The 24580-nt window shown below is 39.1% G+C and overlaps 1 protein-coding gene across 2 annotated transcripts in view; it reads right to left on the bottom strand.

Moving 5' to 3' along the window:
* Positions 1 to 12511: 12511 nt before the first annotated feature.
* Positions 12512 to 24580, bottom strand: part of LOC106999399 (uncharacterized) — a 47396-nt gene continuing 35327 nt past the window's right edge. The window contains exon 2 of one of the 2 annotated variants that reach the window (XR_013396225.1): positions 12512 to 18127. The gene's annotated coding sequence lies outside the window, so the exon portion shown is untranslated. The remainder of the gene's footprint in view (positions 18128 to 24580) is intronic. The other variant, XR_013396227.1, reaches the window with a different exon arrangement.

Here is a 24580-nt window from a genome sequence, read left to right as displayed (position 1 = left end):
CTCAGTAGTAACAGGTGTGACTGGGAACAAGTATTAAGGACCTGCTGTGCTGTGCCTAGCTCATTACTAGTTATCTTTGGGCATCACAAATATATCCTGACTTGTGATCACTTGTCTTCTTTATAATTTATTAATAGTCTCTTGTTCTCAATTTCATCATATATAAAATTTGCAGAATAGCTTCATACTTATTAATCATATACACTTACCTCACATTCTCATATGAAATAAAGGATGTGAATGTTTGAAAACTCAAGGAACTCCATTTCAAATGTCTTCTGCATAGCACACTCGACTGTATCCACTCCCAACTCCCCTAAAGACAGAGAAAGAAAACCTCACACTGACTAAAACTAACAACTCTGCCAGTATCGTGGAAGAATTTTTTCCCCCTTATTATAAGCCTAACGAAGCTGGAATGAGAAAAGTAATCAGCCTACAATATGTCTCAACAGAATAGGCCCTGCTCACCTGTGACCAATATTTCTGATTGGCTTATACAATAGCTATACCCAAGTCCCCTCTCCTTTGCCCCAGAAAGACTTGCTTTCCAGACATGCCAGTGCAGTCCCCTCCTCCTTCCTCTTGCCTTGAATGTGAAAGTGAGAGCACAGCCATTTTGAGACCATGTGGGGACATGCATGTCGATGAAAATCCAACACTCGAAGGACAGCAGAGTAGAAGGATAGAAATTGTTCCATTGGTCTATCTCTCTGTTTTGGTACCAGTACCATGCTGTTTTGGTTACTGTAGCCTTGTAGTATAGTTTGAAGTCAGGTAGCGTGATGCCTCCAGCTTTGTTCTTTTGACTTAGGATTGTCTTGGAGATGCGGGCTCTTTTTTGGTTCCATATGAACTTTAAAGCAGTTTTTTCCAATTCTGTGAAGAAACTCATTGGTAGCTTGATGGGGATGGCATTGAATCTATAAATTACCTTGGGCAGTATGGCCATTTTCACTATATTGATTCTTCCTATCCATGAGCATGGTATGTTCTTCCATTTGTTTGTGTCCTCTTTTATTTCACTGAGCAGGGGTTTGTAGTTCTCCTTGAAGAGGTCCTTTACATCCCTTGTAAGTTGGATTCCTAGGTATTTTATTCTCTTTGAAGCAATTGTGAATGGAAGTTCATTCCTGATTTGGCTCTCTGTTTGTCTGTTACTGGTGTATAAGAATGCTTGTGATTTTTGCACATTAATTTTGTATCCTGAGACTTTGCTGAAGTTGTGTGGCACATATACACCACGGAATACTATGCAGCCATAAAAAATGATGAGTTTGTGTCCTTTGTAGGGACATGGATGCAGCTGGAAACCATCATTCTTAGCAAACTATCACAAGAACAGAAAACCAAACACCACATGTTCTCACTCATAGGTGGGAACTGAACAATGAGATCACTTGGACTCAGGAAGGGGAACATCACACACCGGGGCCTATCATGGGGAGGGGGGAGGGGGGAGGGGGGAGGGATTGCATTGGGAGTTATACCTGATGTAAATGACGAGTTGATGGGTGCAGCACACCAACATGGCACAAGTATACATATGTAACAAACCTGCACGTTATGCACATGTACCCTACAACTTAAAGTATAATAATAAAAAATAAATTAAAAAAAAAAAAGGATGGAAATTGATACCAGTTGAATCTCTAGGCCAATCCTGAAATTACCTACTTTCCAGAGGTAAATAATTAATATTGCTACAGCCTATTCAACTGTTAGACTTTCTGTTACTCATAGCTGAAAGCACTCCTAACAGAAATACCAGGTGGAAGATGGTGAGAAGGTCCAGGGTTTCACCATGACTATCTCCTCTCTGGCTTGGGACGAAGACCTAGCTGGCAGCTTTCCACTTTGGTGCAGATGCTGCATTTTAAAGTAAATCATTTTTATTTCTGATTATAAAAGCATCAATGTACATTGTAGAAAATACAGAAAGTCAGAAATACACAAAGATGAAATAACCCACAATCTCACTAGCCAGAGATAATAACCATTAATATTGTACTACATATTTTTCCTATGCATAAATATACATATATCCTTTTAAAATTTTAAAACAAATTTGAGATAATGCTGTATGTACTGGTTTGCAGAAATCTTGCTACTTTTCAATATTTTTCATATTTCCTATGTGTTTACATATCTACGGCATTATCTTAATGGCTAAATGGTATTTTACATGGAAACAGCATTTATTTAATCAGTATCCTATTAGTCATACAGACCATTTCTAAATTTTCACTGTCACCAACCCAAACAAAACTATTTGCATATGTCCAAGATTATTTTCTTAAGGTGTGTTCTTAAAAGTAGAATTACTGTGGTCAAAAGAAGCATTTACACTTTAAAGGCTTACAACGTCATTTCTAAATAGTATTTCAAAACCGTGGTTATAATTTGTATTCCTGCTAACAGTGTAATAGGGATCTATTTCCCTGAAGCTGGTATACATTTGGAGGAAGATAAAATATTGTCCCACATTGACTCCATATTTCCTTAACTGTTCACATCCTGAAATTCCCTTTCTAAGAAATCAATCAGAAACAAAGTGGGGAGGTGGGAGAAGATTAGCAGTGGTGCACAGGGATGTGGCAAGTGCACTCACTGCTGATATAGTCAAGGCTAAGGCAGAGTGGGCCGATGCAGGTACAGCAACAGCACTTGCTGTAGAGTATAGATATTTGTGTGTTTCAGAGTTTTGGAGTGTCAGCAAATTAGGCTGCAGAGTGGTAGAAGATCCCATCTAAGTGTATTACAACCAAAATAGGACCACTGCTTTGAATGAAAAATGATATCAAAAATATTCTCCCCACCCTCTATTTCCCCCCATATAAAAAGAAAGATGGCATTTTCTACAGAGAATTAAAAAAATGGCCTCATATTTCTGCTCTTCAAAGTATGTATCAAAATTATATATACAAAGTGAGAGGGGACAATGTTAGTGTCTACATGGGTTGTACTTGGTGCAGAACCAAGTTGTCCTTCATATGTGAAGCTATTAGAATCTTAGATCCAAAGTATATTATGGTGCTGCTCCAGTAGTGATGCATCCAAAATATATGAACATGCAATACATACTATAATATATGCCTAGAATCATCTTTATCAAATCTAATATAAATTCCATCAACGATTTCTATTAGCAAACAAAGATTTTTTAAACAACAAAGTCTATTGAGGGAGCCAGTCACATATGGTAGCTCAGCTACAAGCGGGAGACATTAATGCAGTTCACAGATCTGGAAACTCTCTGTAACTCAGAACTTCATGGGAGGGTTTATGCCAAGCTCCCAGGCACAGGAACCATGTTTCTGAGCTGGCAGGGAGTCCTCCACCAGAAGTCTGCATTTTATAGCTACCAGCCAGGGCAGGCTTATCCAGTTAAGCAGAGTAGGCACAATGCCTATGGCACACAATACTTTTAGGAGCCCACAAAAAATGTTAATGTTAATTTTTTAATATACTTTAAGTTCTGGGATACATGTGCAGAATGTGCAGGTTTGTTACATAGGTATACATGTGCCATGGAGGTTTGCTGCACCCATCAACCCGTCATCTACATTAGGTATTTCTCCTAACGCTATCCCTCCCCTAGCCCCCCACCCCCGAAAAGGCCCCGGTGTGTGATGATCCCCTGCCTGTGTCCACGTGTTCTCATTGTTCAACTTCCACTTATGAGTGAGAACATGTGGTGTCTGGTTTTCTGTTCCTGTGTTTGCTGAGAATGGTTTCCAGCTTCATGTCCCTGCAAAGGACACGAACCCATTCTTTTTTTATGGCTAATATTTTTTTAAATCAGAAAAAATATAATGAGCTCAGACTTGTTTATATTCATAGCAATGTAGTCATAACATTTTTAGTTTTTGATTTTTTTTTTTTCCTAGAGATAGTCTTACTCTATCACCCAGGCTGAAGTGCAGTGGTGTGACCATAGCCCACTATAACTTCAACTCCTGGGCTCAAGAGATCCTTCTCCCTCAGCCTCCTGAGTAGTTGGGACTACAGGTATGTGCCACAACTCCTGATTTATTTTATTTTATAGAGAAAGGGTCTCACTATGCTTCCCAGGCTAGTCTCAAAATCTTGGGCTCAAGCGATCCTCCTGCCCCAACCTCCCAAGGCACTGGGATTGCAGGTGTGAGCCACCATGCCTAGACTAGTTTTTGCTTTCTAATTTTCTTTTTTTAATGGAAGAAGGTACCCACAAAGGTAAAAGTGCCTAAGGCTCATGAAAACCTTAGTCTGGGCCTAGCTGGAGAAACAAACCCTGATCAGCCAGGCAAAAGCCATAGCCCCTCAAATTCAGCCTTGTTCCCAATCTCAGCAACCTTCCTTTTCCACTCAATTAGAACCCCTGGATTGACAGCTGCAGTTTCAGTCCTACTCTTATCTCAAAGACTAATCCCTCTTCTAACCCCAGGCTGGTCCCTGAGGAAAAGCACTCTGGGGAGGAACCTAAGGATACTAGAAACTCAGTGTTCAACCACCCAGTGAAGTACAGGATGAGTATTCCTAATCCAAAAAGCTGATGTCTGAAATGCTCTAAAATCTGAAACTTCTTGAGCAGCAGTATGATGCTCAAAGGAAATGATCTTTGGTGCATTTCAGACTTTAAATTTTCAGATTTGGGATATTCAACCAGTAGATATAATACAAATAATCCAAAATTTAAAAATATCTGAAATCTGAAACACTTCCGGTCCCAAGCATTTCAGATAAGGGATACTCAACCTATACATCTCCAATTGAATGCCACATTCTTTCTACTACATAACACTGGTACTGAGGCTGGGATTCAGTCTTGTAACTCTTTAGAATTTCACATACTACACACTTGATAAATATGAGATGTCTGGCTGGATGGGTACAGGGATGGATGGATGAACATATGGGAATGCTAAGGATCAGAAGCCATCTTCAGATGTCTAAACATTTAAAGACCTGAGACAAGGATCAACACAATTTTTCGGAACCACATAGCAAATATCTTAGGCTTTGCAGGCCATGTGGTCTCTGTTGCAACTACTCAACTCTGCTATTGTAATGTGAAGAAACCATACACAATATATAAATGAGTATGACTGTGTTCCAGTGAAACTTTATGGACACTGAAATTTGAATTGCTTTTAAATTTCACATCATGGAGTGTTTTTTTTTTCAGCCACTTAAAGAAACATTCTTAGCTCTCAGGATTGACCAAAAACGCAGTGAGCCAGAACTGGCGGTGTGGGCTGTAGTTTGCTGACCTATGACCTGACTTATAGGGTGGGACTGGCTGGGAAAGGCTTGCTTCAAATGAAAAGGCCACAGTTGCTACTGAGGAAGCAGAGTCATTGGCACCTCCTCCCCCATCACTCTTACAGGCTTTGGCGCATCTGCCTACGTTCCTCACCACCTAGACCACTGAATCAAGCTTTAAACTTTCTAGATCACCAAGGCTAAAACTTCTATCATTCTACACATTCCTTTCCTTTTCACAGAGATTTTAGCCTTTATCATTCCAAGAATCTTGATCTATCCAGGCCCAATAGACTTGATGTTCTGCCATCATTTTAAACTCAGCAGGTTTAATATGAAACTCATTATCTTTCCTTTAATGTGGGCTCCCCATATTTTGTAAACCACTCCAGTTCAAAACCTCAAGCATCTTTGAATTTACCTTCACCCTCCAGATCTGGTTTTCCCTTCATGCCTAATTGACCACCTCCTCCCAGAACTGAGGTAGGGTCTGGCAAGAAAACAGTCCTGGATTCTAGATCCTACCCTGCCACAAAGTGGCCAGATGATCTCTGAAGTTTCCGAGTTCAGACTCACTTTAAGGATGCTTTAAGAATTCAGAGAAGAGGCTGGGCATGTTGGTTCACACCTGTCGTCCCAGCAATTTGGGAGGCTAAGGTGGGAGCATCACTTTAGCCCATTAGTTTGAGATTATCCTGGGCAACAAAGTGGCCCGCATCTCTCCAGAAAACTAAAAAATCAGCTGGATGTGATGGTGCAGCTGGGTGTGGTGGTGCATGCCTGTGGTCCCAGCTACTCTGGAGGCTGAGGTAGGATCGCTTGAGCCTGGGAGGTAGAGGATGCAGTAAGCTGTGATCACACTGCACTCCAGCCTGGGTGACAGGGTGGTGAGATACTGCTTCAAAATTTAAAGAGTTCAGAGAAGAGTTGTATCCTTGTGAACTGAGTGTTCAGGAAACACGATCTGCAGTTGCAGGGACCTTGAAGGAATAATAGAACCTAAATTGGTCACTGCCAAGTGGCATATATATTTAGGATGGTCAGCTTTCTAATTATCTAACTTACTGCTCTTTCTCTTCTTCAGTGCCTTTTGTCACTCCAATTAGATCTTAACATTATCTATGTATTCTAAGCAGGGATCCACTTAAAAAATGTAGCCATGCCTTTTAGCACCAGTTATTCACTAAATACTAGAGTTTAAGAATTTCTCCTTTTCATTGAAAAGGAACGTACAATTCTTTTGATTTGTAGCCTGTCTGAAATGAAGGAGACCAGACTGGCAGCAAAAGGAGGTAATTTAGCCAGAATTCCTGTGCTCTGTACTTGAGTTATAAACAGGGTCTTCATAAGAGCCTTGTGCACTTTTAAACTTTAATAACTCATGTTGTGCGTGTTAGAGAAACAATCTGTAAATGGCACTCAAAAGTAAATGTATTAAAGTTTAGGACAACTACATTACACAATTGCACACAATATGTACTCATTTTAGATCCTGTGACAAATGAAATATGGCCAGCAGAATTGAAGTTCATGACAGCTCTAAGAAGAAAATTGAATTTGCCTTTAAATTCCATTTACAGTTTACTATCATGTCTACCTCATATGCTTTTGAAGTTAAGTTTTAAAATGGCACAGGGACTTGATAAAGATCCTGTACTTGAACTCAGTGATAAGTATAGTTAGAACATCATACCATCTCTTAGCAAAGATAATATACCTGCCTACTTTGGTTGCTTTTAAAACAGCTCCAGAAATAGAAAATATAGTGAGTTTCCAGTTAGTATAACTCAGTAAACAAGAATAAAATAGAAAAAGTCTAGTTCCAAGTTGTGCCAATCAATAGCTTGGCTGAGTGATTGAGGAAAATTAGGTCTTGCTCCTGGCCTTTAGGTTTTTTTTTTATCCTGTGCTAAAATTAGGGTTATATGGGCTGCCAATTCATGGTCACGTGGTTTTTATAAGCCTGTGTGTGTATACAAGGAAAGGAGAGATTCTCTATATTTTTGTAGTTAAAAGTTGGCTCCACTCTATCTCAATATGAGGACAAAACACTAAGAAAAAGCACAAAACAAATGTAATGTTACTATTTTCTGCTTGTTCCCAAAAAGAAGAGATTGGAAAATTAAAGCCCACAAGTCTACCAAAAAGAAAAAAAAAAAAATCTGGGTGTGTGCATTTGAGAAGGAGAACAAGAGTGAGGTTTCTCTTGAACTCCTTGCTGAATACATAGAGCCAAGAGCTGGGACAGAATTGCACAACTAGCAAATTGCTTTGGCTGGTCTCCGTGTTCTTTGCGAAGTAATTCATTTCCTGTATTTGGTCAAGATAGAGAAAAATTGGGCACATACAAATTTGATGTGGCTTTTGATTAGAATAGTTTATCAGATAAGTAGGTGAGATTTCATGATGAGGATGAAGGGCACTTTAACACTTAAGACCAAGGCCAGCCAGAAAAACATGGTGTAATCTGAAAGTGTCCATATTCCTAGTCTCCCCTTCAGGAAATCTTTTTCTCCTCCTCTCTGCTTTCCTGCTTTCCTGGAGGGGCAACAAGTGTTCTTTTGCTCAATCACAACCTTCTTCATAAAGGAATCTGATAAACATCTTCACACTGAGTTGAAAGTTGCTATTAACTCCCCCAGTGGTATTACATTTTAACAGAAGCCTAGCCCAAGAAATAAATCTCCAGCTGAACAATTTCAGGCAACCTGGAGTTTGAAGTATTTAGGGCAAGTGAATGCAAAAGGATAGGGAGGCTTCTGAAGGCCCTGACATTCTGGAGTAAGATGTCCTCTTCCTAGTCAACTCCCCACTCAGCAGCCAGGCTTGAGCTGAAGTCAGCCAAAGGCTGCATGTAGAGTTTTGAAGACAACCTGGAAAGGCAGATTTCTGGGTGATGGTGCTGGGTTTCAATATTTGGAAAAGTGGAGATGACATTGCTCCTCTGGTTTGTTTTTTTCCCTGGAAGTCCTTAGTTAAGGCTGTAGCAACCTGAAAAGTTAGAGAAGCAGCTACAGTTTGAACTGCTGTTGACTGTGGAACCGGCAGTGGACTTGGCATCTTAGATCCAGGACTGGAACACCAGGGGACCTTGGCTCAGCCAAGACAGGATTTACTCCACCTTATAGAACCTAGCAAAACACAGAAATGTATATATTGGGTTGTGTTTTTGCAACTTTGAAGGTATGCAATGAAAAATGTCATCTCTGCTGGTCCTAGCTTTAAATGATTTGTTGAAGATTCTCCAAGCTTTGGAGTAGTATCTTTTTTCAAAGTAAAGAATTTGGATTACTGACATATGTTGTTACCTCCATCTCATTCAGGTTTTTCATTAGGAGCTTTTCAAAACTGTGATGTGATTTATCGTATCATTGTTTGATTTGTGGTCGTGGATTTGTACCATCACTCTAAACTCTCTTGGTTGGCCTATCTTAGATATGTTTTCCCCTTTCCCCTCTTTAGGAATGGGACAAGTAACCAGAATGTCTCAGACAAAAAATAAAAATTTAGCCTACATGAAGCATCAATCAAAAGTGCCAAAGCCAGAGCTCTTTCTTCAAGCTGTCCACTGTCATTTGTGAGGAGGAGAACATCTACTGCTTCAACTTGGATACACGTGGTCTTGCCCTCATAGGAAATACTCTCAGAATGCCTGGGACAACTCTACAGCATTCAGAATTGTTTAAAACTTGAAATTTGAAGTGCTAATTTGTATTTTTTAGTTTCTTTTTTATATCAACTGGAAAACTTAAAGATTGTATAGACTTCACAGGAACTCATTTGAAGAATACTCTCAAATTTTGCTTTCATTTCTGCTCCACCAAAAGCACTGGTGTCATACATTCTAGGCCTGGGCCTTCTACCTCATCTCTGAACTTCAGTTTCCTCATCTACAATAAATAAATAAAAACAGAAAAATAGAGACAATAGCATCCATGTGCATCACTGGAGATAAATTCCTAATCAACAGGGAAAGCTCCTACACTCAAATGCACACACCAACTGTAACATGGCCATGGATGATAGAACCTCTCCCAGTGCAGCCCACCACGGCTCAGCTTTTCCCTGAACACTTGGCTCATCATGGGGCATTTCACTGACATTAACATTCCTTCCAGCTGGGGCACTGAAAGGGTTGAGAAAGAAACTAACACCAGAAAAATGTACTTGAACTAACTTTGCATGTTTCTTTAAAGAAATGATTACAAATCTCAAGCTCTCTTAGTTCTTGAGGTAAATGCAGCACCAACAAGGACCCCTCACACGTGGGGGAAGAGTCAGTGCCCAGGCATCCCTGAACAATCTCACTGCCTTCAGCTTTGCAGTATCTGGGAAATCCTGTCTCCCTCTACAGAGTGTGTCTTGGGGTTGGCATAGAATTAGATAATACATGTTGAAGTGCTCTGCTTCCTCTAAAACACTTTGCAAATGTGAGGTGGTACTACTATTCCTTTATACCTACAGCACAGCTGAGACATTAAAACAACTCTGGGTGTTGAGGACTTTTCTGTTACACATCAAACCAAGTTGTGTGGATGCTGTCTGGGAAATCTCAGATTAGCACTTTTGTTTTAAAAAAAAAATTGTTTTTTTGGCCAGGAATTTAGTTTTAGTACCAAGTGTTTTTATTTTCAGAGTAGTACTGAATTTGGAATAGATTAGGAAAACTCAAGAGGCCTTTTCATTTCTTCAACATTTTCTGTTTCACATGTCAAATCTCAGAATTTGAGGATAGCCTAAAACCCCTCATGCCTTGTTTACACCCACTGTCAGATATTCATACCTGTGGTCTTCCAGCCTGGGTCAGGGTCCTTGGAAGATAGAAAACCTTCCTGCCATCTTAGAGATCTATTCCAGCTGCATGTAGTTCCAACCATCGGAAAGTGTTTCTCTATGCTCCAAGTTAAAATCTGCCTCCTTGAAACTATTTTAAAAATCTTATGGGATAAATTTTTTTTTCTGTTAGTAGTCTTCTACACTTATTGTAGAAAGTATAGAAAATAAAAAATTTACACATTAGCACAACACCCCAAGATAACGATCGGCTTTTCTCTGTTAGTGCTTTTTCACTCTCTAAACTATATCACATCACACATGCAGCATTCTATCCTGCTTTTCAATTTGACAATGTATCTGAATTTCTTCAAAAACATGGTTTTTTCCAACAAGCTTAAATGTTGAAACCTACAGCAAAGTTAATTTTTGCACACCACCCAGGTTATATCATTGCTTTACTATGTTTGCTTCATCATATATCTATTCACCCCTCCAGACATTGAAGACATCACTACACATCCTCCTAAACACTTCAGTATTCATATTTTTAACTAGAGCTCAATAGTAATACTTTCTATTAAGATAAAATTTACATGCAATGAAATGCACAAATCCTAAGTACATGCACTGAGTTCTGATGAATTTGACACCTTTGTAACTCATAACCCCTATCAAGATATAGAACATTACCATCACCCCCAGAAAGCTCCTTATGTTACTTTCCTGTTAATCTCTGCTCCCCTCTTCCCCTTCCACCCATAGATTAGTTTTGCCTCATCTCTAACTTCTCGTCATTGGGATCATACAGTTGGTACTCTTGTGTCTTATTTCTTCCTGCCTAATGTTTTTGAGATTTATCCATTTTGCTGTATTCATTGCTTGTTCCTTCTTACTGCTAGTTACTATTCCGTTTCATGACTATACCAACTTAACTATTTTCCTATTGATGGAAACCTTGGTCTGAGTCCCATTTTTGACTATTATGAATAAAGCTGCTATGAATATTCTTATACAAATCATTCTGAAAATATAAGTTTTTATTTTTCATGGGTAAACACCTCAAAGTGAAATTACTGGATCTAAGGTAGGTATGTGTTTAGTGTTTAAGAAAATGACAAACTTTGTCCAAACTGGCTGTACCATTTTACCCTTCTAGCAGCAATGTATGGGCATCTCAATTGTCCCACATCTTTGCCAACATTAAGTGTTATAGTCTAATTATACCCATTCTGGTGAATACCTAGTGATATTTTGCCACGTACTCTAGTATATGGTATGTGCTTAATAAAAGACATCTTTGGTTATTTTTTTCCATTGCTTTTATATTTCAATATTCGTGTTTGTTCTTACCAGTTCTAAGACCAATGAAATATTATATCTTACAGATTTTGACTTCTTAAACTTTAAGGCTGGGCATGTGGCTCATGCCTATAATCCCAGCACTTTGGGAGGCCAAGGTGGGAGGACTGCTTGAGCCCAGGAGTTTGAGACCAGCCTGGGCAACATGGTGAAATCCCATCTCTACCAAAAAAATTTGTCTAAGAAATTAGCCAGACATGGTGGCATGCACCGGTGGTCCCAGCTACTGGGGAGGCTGAAGCTAGAGGATTATTGAGTCCAAGAGGTCAAGGCTTTAGTGAGCCATCTTTGTGCCACTGCACTCTAGCCTAGGCAACAGCGCAAGACCATGTCTCAAAAATTTAAAAAAAAAAATTCATTAATCTACCCATATAATCTTCAGAAAAGATTATCTGTGTCTCTTCCACTTCCATAGTGATAATTCATTTTATGAATCATCTAGTTGATATTTACTAGTATCTTTTGAACAAAGGGATATTCATTCAATATCACTGTGTAACAGATTATTCCAAAAACGTAACAACTTAGAACAACAAAAACTTATTATCTCTCACTTTCTGAGCCTCAGAAACTCAGGAGCAGGTAGTTTTCATCCAGATCCTCTCATGAGGTTGCAGTCAACAAGATGTTGCCTGAGGCTGACAGTAATTTGAAGGCTTGGCTGGAGAATCTGCTTCCAAGTGAGCCTCAGAAGAATTTGTGGGCATATTTAAAACCATCAAAAATGGTCATAGCATTAATATTAGACATTTTTCTGAACCATATCTTCAATAAAAATACCTCTAGAATTTTATGATTTAGTTTGAGAGGGGTGTTCTTTATTGTTAAAAAATTTTAAATTATGGGACTTCTAATAGTTCCTTTTGTGAATGGATAGTAAATTTTGTCAGATCCCTTTTGATATAACCATATTCCAGCCTGGCCAATATGGCAAAACCCTGTTTCTACAAAAAAAAAAAAAAAAAAAAAAAAAGCCGAGTATGGTGGTGGGTGCCTGTAATCTCAGCTACTCAGGAGGTTGAGGTAGGATCACTTGAGCCTGGGAAATTGAGGCTTTACTGAGCTGTGATCATGCTACTGCACTACAGTCTGGGCAGCAGGGTGAAACCCTGTCTCAAGACAGACAAAATCATGTTGTTTTCTTCCTTTAATCTGCTCATGTGACAAACATTGACAGATTTCTTATTGTTAGACCATTCTTGTATTCTCAAAATAAACTGTACCCGGTTAAACAGCTCTTAATTATACTGCTAGCTTTAATTTGCTGATATTTTAGTCAGGAGTTTTGTTTTAATATGTGTATGTGAATCTATCCTATGAGTCACTGATTGTTTTACATACATGTCTTTTAAGCAGTGTATTATTAGGACTTGATATCTGACTTGCAGGTCGCACAATCTATGCTTTAGCCATCAATATTTTCTGTGGCTTTAGGCCCAGATTTATGTTTAAAAATCTTTTTGAAATATTTCTTTTTAAATGTTCTACATATTTTATTTCAGAGGATCACATTTCCGTTGATCACTTTTGTTTAAATGGTTCAGATGTTTATTGTTAGTCCTCTTATGCCACAATTTCTACTATTTTTGATTCACATTTTGTTAGTTGGAGTACACTTTCAAGTAAACATTTCAAAAAGGATGGTAGGTCTAGGTGCTGTTGCCCAGTAGCACAGCAAGTGAACTGTGGGTCAGAGGGCTCCAAAGAACCATGGTAGCTTGGGTCTTATAACCACAGGGCTCTACCTTATCAATGGGCAGTGACTATCGGGTGAGGTTTTGCAGAGTATGCAAAGCAGGCAGGCTTTAAGAGGTTAAAAATTTGCTGGTTTGGGATATTTTAATAATTGGATATATAAAAATTTGAGTTTGGTGCTAATGAATCTCAGCGTGCGGTGAAGAAATAATCTGGGACCCAATACACAAAGGCCATGTTTGGCTCATTTATATAACGATTTTTAGTGACTTTCCTGAAGTAATTTTGTCAAGTCTGTATCCTTTGTCATGTATGGCCGCTGAAATCTCTACTCAGCTGTCTTAGTGGTCAGCTAATGTTTGGACAGATAGTTCCTTAAATGTCTGGAACCAATAAGTCCCCCAGCCTTTGCTGAGGGACTCTGCATGTTGGGACCTGCCTTCAATGCTCAGGTAGGCAGTTTACAATTCAGCCTTAGCCTGCACTTCCTGCCAGAGCCTCAAGATCAGTCAGAGGTAAGAGCTTGGGGCTTCCTCAGATCTTTCCTGGGTATGTGCACAGCCCTGAACATGTGCATGGGCTTCTAGACTTCCAGGTATACAGTCGTCCCTCAGCATTCATGGGGATTGGTTCCAGGCCTACCATGAATTTAAAAAAAAAACAAAAAAACATGGATGCTCAAGTCCCTTATACATCGTGGTGTCATATTTGCAAATAACTGATGCACCTCTCTCTGCATGCATTAAATCATCTCTGTAATGTAAATGCTATGTAATTAGTTTCATATTACTTATTTGGTTTTTTTTTAATACTTTAAGTTCTAGGATACATGTGCAGAATGTGCAGGTTTGTTACATGTGCCGTGGTGGTTTGCTGCACCCATCAACCCATCATCTACATTAGATGTTTCTCCTAACGCTATCCATCCCTCCCTTAGCCCACAACCTCCCGACAGGCCCCAGTTTGTGATGTTCCTCTCCCTGTGTCCATGTGTTCTCATTGTGCAACTCCACTTATGAGTGAGAACATGTGGTGGTTGGTTTTCTGTTCCTGTGTTAGTTTGCTGAGAATGGTTTCCAGCTTCATCCATGTCCCTGCAGAGGACATGAACTTATCCTTTTTTATGGTTGCATAGTATTCCATGGTGTATATGTGCTACATTTTCTTTATCCAGTCTATCATTGAGCATGGTTCCAAGTCTTTGCTATTGTGAACAGTGCTGCAATAAACATACATGTGCATGTGTCCTTATAGTGGGATGATTTATAATCCTTTGGGTATATATCCAGTAATGGGATTGCTGGACCAAATGGTATTTCTGGTTCTAGCTCCTTGAGGAATCACCACACTGCCTTCCACAATGGTTGAACTAACTTACACTCCCACCAACAGTGTAAAAGCTTTCCTATTTCTCCACATTCTCTCCAGCATCTGTTTCCTGACTTTTTAATGATCACCATTCTAACTGGCATGAGATGGTATCTCATTGTGGTTTTGATTTGCATTTCTCTAATGACCAGTGATGAGCTTTTTTTCGTATGTTTTTTGGCCACATAAATGTCTTCTTTTGAGAAGTGTTAACATTTTTTGGTCCACTTTTTGATGGGGTTGTTTGTTTTTCTTATAAATTTAAGTGCCTTGTAGATTCTGGATATTAGCCCTTTGTCAGACAGATAGATTGAAAAACTTTTCTCCCATTCGGTAGGTTGCCTGTTCACTCTGATGGTAGTTTCTTTTGCCGTGCAGAAGCTCTTTAGTTTAATTAGATCCCATTTGTCAATTTTGGCTTTTGTTGCCATTGCTTTTGGTGTTTGTCATGAAGTCTTGGCCCATGCCTATGTCCTGAATGGTATTGCCTAGGTTTTCTTCTAGGGATTTTATGGTGTTAGGTCTTAGGTTTAAGTCTTTAATCCATCTTGAGTTAATTTTTGTATAAGGTGGAAGGAAGGGGTTCAGTTTGTTTTCTGAATATAGCTAGCCAGTTTTCCCAACATCATTTATTAAATAGGGAATCCTTTCCCCATTGCTTTTGTCAGGTTTGTCAAAGATCAAATGGTTGTAGATGTGTGAGGCTATTTCTGAGGCCTCTGCTGTGTTCCATTGGTCTATATATCTGTTTTGGTGCCAGTGTCGTGCTGTTCTGGTTACTGTAGCCTTGTAGAATAGGTAGAAGTCAGGTAGCATGATGTCTCCAGCTTTGTTCTTTTTGCTTAGGATTGTCTCGGCTATATGGGCTCTTTTTTTGGTTCCATATGAAATTTAAAGTAGTTTTTTCTAATTCTATGAAGAATGTCAGTGGTAGCTTGATGGGGATAGCATTGAATCTATAAATTACTTTGGGCAGTATGGCCATTTTCACGATACTGATTCTTCCTATCCATGAGCATGGAATGTTTTTCCATTTGTTTGTGTCCTGTCTTATTTCCTTGAGCAGTGGTTTGTAGCTCTCCTTGAAGAGGTCCTTCAAATCCCTTGTAAGTTGGATTCCTAGGTATTTTATTCTCTTTGTAGCAATTGTGAATGGGAGTTCACTCATGATTTGGCTCTGTTTTGTCTATTATTGGTGTATAGGAATGCTTGTGATTTTTGCACATCGATTTTGTATCCTGAGACTTTGCTGAAGTTGCTTATCAGCTTAAGGAGATTTTGGGCTGAGACAATGGGGTTTTCTAAATATACAATCATGTCATCTGCAAACAGACAATTTGACTTCCTCTATTCCTATTTGAATACCCTTTATTTCTTTCTCTTGCCTTATTGCCCTGGCCAGAATTTCCAATACTATGTTGAATAGGAGTGGTGAGAGAGGGCATCCCTGTCTTGTGCCGGTTTTCAAAGGGAATGCTTCCAATTTTTGCCCATTCAGTATGATATTAGCTGTGGGTTTTTCATAAATAGCTCTTATTATTTTGAGATGTTCCATCAAAACCTAGTTTATTGAGAGTTTTCAGCATGAAGGGCTGTTGAATTTTATCGAAGGTCTTTTCTGCATCTATTGAGATAATCATGTGGTTTTTGTCATTGGTTCTGTTTATGTGATGGATTGCGTTTGATTTGCGTATGTTGAACCAGCCTTGCATCCCCGGGATGAAGCCCACTTGATCATGGTGGATAAGTGGTAGATAAGCTTTTTGGTGTGCTGCTGGATTCGGTTTGCCAGTATTTTATTGAGGATTTTCACTCGATGTTCATCAGGGATATTGGCCTGAAATTTCCCCCATTTTTTTTGTGGTGGGGGAGAGGGGGGCATGGGGGTGAGTCTCTGCCAGGTTTTGGTATCAGGATGATGCTGGCCTCATAAAATGAGTTAGCGAGGATTCCCTCTTTTTCTATTGTTTGGCATAGTTTCAGAAGGAATGGTACCAGCTCCTCTTGGACCTCTGGTAGAAATCGGCTGTGAATCAGTTTGGTCCTGGGCTTTTTTTGGTTGGTAGGCTATTAATTACTGCCTCAATTTCAGAACTTGTTACTAGTCTATTCAGGGATTCAACTTCTTTCTGGTTTAGTCTTGGGAGGGTGTATTTGTCCAGGAATTTATCCATTTCTTCTAGATTTTCTAGTTTATTTGTGTAGAGGTGTTTATAGTATTCTCTGATGGTAGTTTGTATTTCTGTGGGATCAGTGGTGATATCCCCTTTATCATTTTTTATTGTGTCTATTTGATTCTTCTCTCGTATTAGTCTGGCTAGTGGTCTACCTACTAATCTTTTCAAAAAAACCAGCTCCTGGGTTCATTAATCTTTTGAAGGGTTTTTCGTGTATTTATCTCCTTCAGTTCTGCTCTGATCTTAGTTATTTCTTGCCTTCTGCTAACTTTTGAATGTGTTTGCTCTTGCTTCTCTAGTTCTTTTAATTGTGATGTTAGGGTGTCAATTTTAGGTCTTTCCTGCTTTCTCCTGCGATCATTTAGTTCTATAAACTTTTCTCTAAACATTGCTTTAGATGTGTCCCAGAGATTCTGGTACATTGTGTCTTTGTTCTCACTGGTTTCAAATAAATTATTTATTTCTGCCTTAATTTTGTCATTTACCCAGTAGTCATGCAGGAGCAAGTTGTTCAGTTTCCATGTAGTTGAGTGGTTTTGATTGAGTTTCTTAACCCTGAGTTCTAATTTGATTGTACTGTGTTCTGAGAAACTGTTTGTTTGATTTCCATTCTTTTGCATTTGCTGAGGAGTGTTTCACTTCCAATTATGTGGTCGATTTTTAGAGTAAGTGCAATGTGGTGCTGAGAAGAATGTATATTCTGTTTATTTGGGGTGGAGAGTTCTGTAGATGTCTGTTAGGTCTGCTTGGTCCAGAGCTGAGTTCAAGTCCTGGATATCCTTGTTGATTTTCTGTCTTGCTGATCTGTCTGATATTGACAGTGGGGAGTTAGTCTCTCACCATTATTGTGTGGAAGCCTAAGTCTCCTTGTAGGTCTCCAAGAACTTGCTTTATGAATCTGGGTTCTGTATTGGGTGCATATATGTTTAGGATAGTTAGCTCTTGTTGCATTGATCCCTTTACCATTATGTAATGCCCTTCTTTGTCTTTTTTGATCTTTGTTGGTTTAAAGTCTGTTTATCGGGATTGCAAACCGTGCTTTTTTTTCTTTCCATTTGCTTGGTAAATATTCCTCCATCCCTTTATTTTGAGCCTGTGTGTGTCTTTCCATGTGAGATGGGTCTCCTAATACAGCACACTGATGTGTCTTGACTCTTATCCAATTTGCCAGTCTGTTTCTTTTAATTGGGGCATTTAGCCCATTTACATTTTAGGTTAATATTGTTACGTGTGAATTTGATCCTGTCATTATGATGTTAGCTGGTTATTTTTCCCATTAGTTGATGTGGTTTCTTCATAGCATCGATGGTCTTTACAATTTGATATGTTTTTGCAGTGGCTGGTACCGGTTGTTCCTTTCCATATTTAGTGCTTCCTTCAGGAGCTCTTGTAAGGCAGGCCTGGTGACAAAATCCACCAGCATTTGCTTGCTTATTTGTATTTTTGTTATTCAATTATTTCTTCAAATATTTTTGCTCCTTGCTTGGTTGATTTTACAGATGTGAAACCTGTGGAAACAAAGGGCCAATTACATGTCGGAGCTCTTCAAATAACTCCATGAACATCTCATTCCCTGGCTTTCCCCTTGTTAGTTTTTTGATAAACTTCTTGTTTGCCCCAGCTTTTTTCACCACCTCAAGAAGCTGCCATGTTGAACAACTGCCAGTGATTATTTCACAAACCCTCCTGGAGAAACAACTGTTTGCACTAAACAAGATTTGAATTAGGTCAAATAAAGACAAGCCCTGTGAGTGAGAATTTCCAAGGAACTACCAGGCAGGTCAAACAACCACAGCTTTCTATTGTCTGGGAGTGAAGCTCTGAACCCATTCTCTCCCTTCCAGTGGCTGCTAGACTGCTGTTCTTACCGTAATTGTAAGGCTATTGGTTCTCAAGGCTACCATGGAGCTGGGGACAAGGAGACAGAAATAGGGCATGTAAAACACCACAAAGGTCACTGTGATTAGATTCAGACTCTTCTTGAATGAATGTTCTTTAAACTGTTCCAAGCCTCTGGTTAATTTCTAGAGCCCTGAAAAAGTTAATTTTGACAATTTTGCCAACATTCTCATGGCTTCTGTGGAGGAGCAGTTTTTTGAAGGTCCTTACCATTCCGACTGATGTCGTTCTCATTCACTCCTGAACCCACTCCAATCAGGCTTTTGTCTTCAGCATGCCACCAAGCCACCAAAACTGCATTTGCCATATCACCAGTGACTTCCCCACTGATAAATCCCGTTCTCATCTTACTTGACCTACTAGTAACATTTCAGTTTTTCCTTCTGGAAACACTTAATTTTCTTCTGTTTTTTTTTTTTTTTAACTTTTTAAAAATTTTTAATTTTTATGGGTACATAGTAGGTGTATATATTTATGGGGTACAGAAAATATTTTGATTCAGGCATGCAATGTGAAATAATCACATCATGGAGAATGGGGTATCCATCCCCTCAAGCATTTATCCATTGAGTTGCAAACTCTTTAAGTTATTTTAGAGTTAACTTGCTATTGACTATAGTTACCCTGTTGTGCTGTCAAACAGTAGGTGTTATTCATTTTTTCTAACTTTTTTGTTATTATACTTTAAGTTCTAGGGTACATGTGCACAACGTGCAGGTTTGTTACATATGTATACATGTGCCATGTTGGTGTGCTGCACCCATTAACTCGTCATTTACATTAGGTATATCTCCTAATGCTATCCCTCCCCGCACCCCCTCCCCACAATAGGACCCGGTGTGTGATGTTCCCCTTCCTGTGTCCAAGTGATCTCATTGTTCAATTCCCACCTGTGAGTGAGAACATGCGGTGTTTGGTTTTCTGTTCTTGTGATAGTTTGCTGAGAATGATGGTTTCCAGCTGCATCCATGTCCCTACAAAGGACATGAACTCATCCTTTTTTATGGCTGCATAGTATTCCATGGTGTATATGTGCCACATTTTCTTAATCCAGTCTGTCACTGATTGACACTTGGGTTGATTCCAAGTCTTTGCTATTGTGAATAGTGCCGCAATAAACATACGTGTGCATGTGTCTTTATACCAGCATGATTTATAATCCTTTGGGTATGTCCCCAGTAATGGGATGGCTGGGTCAAATGGTATTTCTAGCTCTAGATCCTTGAGGAATCACCACACTGTTTTCCATAATGGTTGAACTAGTTTACACTCCCACCAACAGTGTAAAAGTGTTCCTATTTCTCCACATCCTCTCTAGCACTTGTTGTTTCCTGATTTTTTTAATGATTGCCATTCTAACTGGTTTGAGATGGTATCTCATTGTGGTTTTGATTTGTATTTCTCTGATGGCGAGTGACGATGAGATTTTTTTCATGTGTCTGTTGGCTGTATGAATGTCTTCTTTTGAGAAGTGTCTGTTCATATCCTTTGCCCACTTTTTATGGCATTGTTTGTTTTTTGCTTGTAAATTTGATTGAGTTCTTTATAGGTTCTGGATACTAGCCCTTTGTCAGATGAGTAGATTGCAAAAATTTTCTCCCATTCTGTAGGTTGCCTGTTCACTCTGATGGTAGTTTCTTTTGCTGTGCAGAAGCTCTTTAGTTTAATGAGATCCCATTTGTCAATTTTGGCTTTTGCTGCCGTTGCTTTTGGTGTTTTAGACATGAAGTCTTTGCCCATGCCTATGCCCTGAATGGTATTACCTAGGTTTTCTTCTAGGGTTTTTATGGTTTTAGGTCTAACATTTAAGTCTCTAATCCATCTTGAATTAATTTTCGTATAAGGAGTAAGGAAAGGATCAGTTTCAGCTTTCTACTTATGGCTAGCTAATTTTCCCAGCACCATTTATTAAATAGGGAATCCTTTCCCCATTTCTTGTTTTTGTCAGGTTTGTGAAAGATCAGATGGCTGTAGATGTGTGGTATTATTTCTGAGGCCTCTGTTCTGTTCCATTGGTCTATATCTCTGTTTTGGTACCAGCACCATGCTGTTTTGGTTACTGTGGCCTTGTAGTATAGTTTGAAGTCAGGTAGCATGATGCCTCGAGCTTTGTTCTTTTGACTTAGGATTGTCTTGGCAATGCAGGGTCTTTTTTTGTTCCATATGAACTTTAAAGCAGTTTTTTTCAATTCTGTGAAGAAAGTCATTAGTAGCTTAATGGGGGTGGCATTGAATCTATAAATTACCTTGGGCAGTATGGCCATTTTCATGATATTGATTCTTCCTATTCATGAGCATGGTATGTTCTTCCATTTGTTTGTGTCCTTTTATTTCACTGAGCAGTGGTTTGTAGTTCTCCTTGAAGAGGTCCTTTACATCCTATGTAAGTTGGATTCTTAGGTATTTTATTCTCTTTGAAGCAATTGTGAATGGGAGTTCATCAATGATTTGGCTCTCTGTATGTCTGTTACTGGTGTATAAGAATGCTTGTGATTTTTGCACATTGATTTTCTATCCTGAGACTTTGCTGAAGTTGCTTATCAGCTTAAGGAGATTTTGGGCTGAGACAATGGGGTTTTCTAAATATACAATCATGTCATCTGCAAAGAGGGACAATTTGACTTCCTCTTTTCCTAATTGAATACCCTTGATTTCTTTCTCTTGCCTGATTGCCCTAGCCAGAACTTCCAACACTATGTTAAATAGGAGTGGTGAGAGAGGGCATCCCTGTCTTGTGCCGGTTTTCAAAGGGAATGCTTCCAGTTTGCCCATTCAGTATGATATTGGCTGTGGGTTTGTCATAAATAGCTCTTATGATTTTGAGATACATTCCATCAATACCGAATTTGTTGAGAGTTTTTAGCATGAAGGGCTGTTGAATTTTGTGAAAGGCCTTTTCTGCATCTATTGAGATAATCATGTGGTTTTTGCCTTTGGTTCTATTTATATGCTGGATTACATTTATTGATTTGCATATGTTGAACCAGCCTTGCATCCCAGGGATGAAGCCCTCTTGATCATGGTGGATAAGTTTTTTGATGTGCTGCTGGATTTGGTTAGCCAGTATTTTATTGAGGATTTTTGCATCGATGTTCATCAGGGATATTGGTCTAAAATTCTCTTTTTTTTTGTTGTATCTCTGCCAGGCTTTGGTATCAGGATGATGTTGGCCTCATAAAATGAGTTAGGAAGGATTCCCTCTTTTTCTATTGATTGAAATAGTTTCAGAAGAAATGGTACCAACTCCTCCTTGTACCTCTGGTAGAATTCGGCTGTGAATCCGTCTGGTCCTGGACTTTTTTTGGTTGGTAGGCTATTAATTACTGCCTCAATTTCAGAGCCTGCTGTTGGTCTATTTAGGGATTCAACTTCTTCCTGGTTTAGTCTTGAGAGAGTGTAAGTGTCCAGGAAATTATCCATTTCTTCTAGATTTTCTAGTTTATTTGCGTAGAGGTGTTTATAGTATTCTCTGATGGTAGTTTGTATTTCTGTGGGGTCAGTGGTGATATCCCCTTTATCATTTTTTATTGCATCTATTTCATTCTTCTCTCTTATTAGTCTTGCTAGCGATCTATCAATTTTGTTGATCTTTTCAAAAAACCAGCTCCTGGATTCATTGATTTTTTGGAGGGTTTTTTGTGTCTCTATCTCCTTCAGTTCTGCTCTGATCTTAGTTATTTCCTGCCTTCTGCTAGCTTTTGAATGTGTTTGCTCTTGCTTCCTTAGTTCTTTTAATTGTGATGTTAGGGTGTCAATTTTAGATCTTTCCTGCTTTCTCTTGTGGGCATTTAGTGCTATAAATTTCCCTCTACACACTGCTTTAAATATGTCCCAGAGATTCTGGTATGTTGTGTCTTTGTTCTCATTGGTTTCAAAGAACATCTTTATTTCTGCCTTCATTTAGTTATGTACCCAGTAGTCATTCAGGAGCAGGTTGTTCAGTTTCCATGTAGTTGAGAGGTTTTGATTGAGTTTCTTAGTCCTGAGTTCTAGTTTGATTGCACTGTGGTCTGAGAGACAGTTTGTTATAATTTCTGTTCTTGTACATTTGCTGAAGAGTGCTTTACTTCCAACTACAGGGTCAATTTTGGAATAAGTGTGATGTGGTGCTGAGAAGAATGTATATTCTGTTTATTTGGGGTGGAGAGTTCTGTAGATGTCTATTAGGTCTGCTTGCTGCAGAGTTGAGTTCAATTCCTGGATATCCTTGTTAACTTTCTTTCTCGTTGATTTGTCAGATGTTGACAGTGGGGTGTTAAAGTCTCCCATGATTATTGTATGGGAGTCTAAGTCTCTTTGTAAGTCTCTAAGGACCTGCTTTATGAATCTGGGTGCTCCTGTATTGGGTGCATATATATTTAGGATAGTTAGCCCTTCCTGATGAATTGATCCCTTTACCATCATGTAATGTCCTTCTTTGTCTCTTTTGATCTTTGATGGTTTAAAGTCTGTTTAATCAGAGACTAGGATTGCAACCCCTGCTTTTTTTGCTTTCCATTTGCTTGGTAGATCTTCCTCCATCCCTTTATTTTGAGCCTATATGTGTCTCTGCATGTGAGATAGGTCTCCTGAATACAGCAAACTGATGAGTCTTGACTCTCTCCAATTTGCCAGTCTTTGTCTTTTAATTGGAGCATTTAGTCCATTTTCATTTAAGGTTAATATTGTTATGTGTGAACTTGATCCTGTCATTTTGATATTAGCTGGGTATTTTGCTTGCTAGTTGATGCAGTTTCTTCCTAGCATCAATGGACTTTACTTTTTTTTAATTTTTTTTTTTTTTACCTTTTTTTATACCCCTTTTTCTCTTTTGGTGATTTTCTTTTCTTTTTCTTTTTTTATACTTTAAATTCTGGGATACATGTGCAGAACATGTACATTTTTTACATAGGTATACATGTGCCATGCTGGTCTGCTGCACCCATCAACCTGTCATCTACATTAGGTATTTCTCCTAATGCTATCCTTCCCCTAGCCCCCTACCCCACAACAGGCCCCGGTGTGTGGTGGTCCCCTCCCTGTGTCCATGTGTTCTTATTGTTCAGTTCCCACTTATGAGTGAGAATATGCAGTGTTTGGTTTTGTTCTTCTGTTAGTTTGTTGAAAATGATGGTTTCCAGCTTTATTCATGTCCCTGCAAAGGACATGAACTCATCCTTTTTTTGGTGATTATGTTTCATCTCTTCAACCTCTAGGGCATAGTCCTTGGACTTCTTGTCTAACCACACTCACTTTCTTAGTGATATTCAATCTTATGCCTTCAAATCTATATTCTCCCTTCAATTTGACACTTATAAATCCAGCTGCCTACCTGACATGTCCACCAGGGTATCTAAGAAGAAATTCACACTTAATATGTATGTCTAAAACCTAACTCTTAATTTCTCCCTAACCTTTACCATTCTTGCTCCTCCCACAGTTTTCCCTGCTTCAATGAATATCAATTCTATTCTCCAGTTACTGAGACAAAATTTTGAGGTCATCCTTGATTCCTCTATTTCTTTTGTACCATGTTCAATCTGTTAGCAAATGACATTGGCTTTACCTTCAAAATTTATTCAGAATACTGTCACTTCTCACCACTTTCACAGTCACTTTCCTGGACTATTACAATAGTCCTAACTAACCTCCCTTCCTCTGCCCCTGTTTTCTCCCTCCAAAGTCTATTCCTCAATATAACAGCCAGAGCAAGGCTTTAAAAATCATATCAAGACACTCCTGTACCCCAAACTTTCCCATCTCTCTCAGAGTAAAAGTCGAAGTTCTCTGAATGGTCTAGAGTCTGCATGGTCTAGTACCCATTATGGTAACCTCATTTCTCAACTTCACCTCCCCCTACCCCCCCCCCACCCCAAACACACGCACTCTCTATTCCAGCCACACCTACCTCCTTGCTGCTTTGCGAACATACCAGGCATGCTTCAGTTTTACATATTTGAGCTTGCTGTTCCCTCTCCCTGGAACTCTTGCCCGGATATATTCATGGTTATTTCAGCTCTGACTTTAGTATCACCTTATCAAGGAGGCTTTCCCTGGCAACCCTTTCAAAAAGTGACCTCCCT

The sequence above is a fragment of the Macaca mulatta genome, chromosome 7 (genome assembly GCF_049350105.2).
Source record: "Macaca mulatta isolate MMU2019108-1 chromosome 7, T2T-MMU8v2.0, whole genome shotgun sequence".
NCBI classification, from domain to species: domain Eukaryota; kingdom Metazoa; phylum Chordata; class Mammalia; order Primates; family Cercopithecidae; genus Macaca; species Macaca mulatta.
The sequence above is the reverse complement of the archived record's forward strand: the minus strand, read 5'-3'. Positions and strand labels throughout refer to the sequence as shown.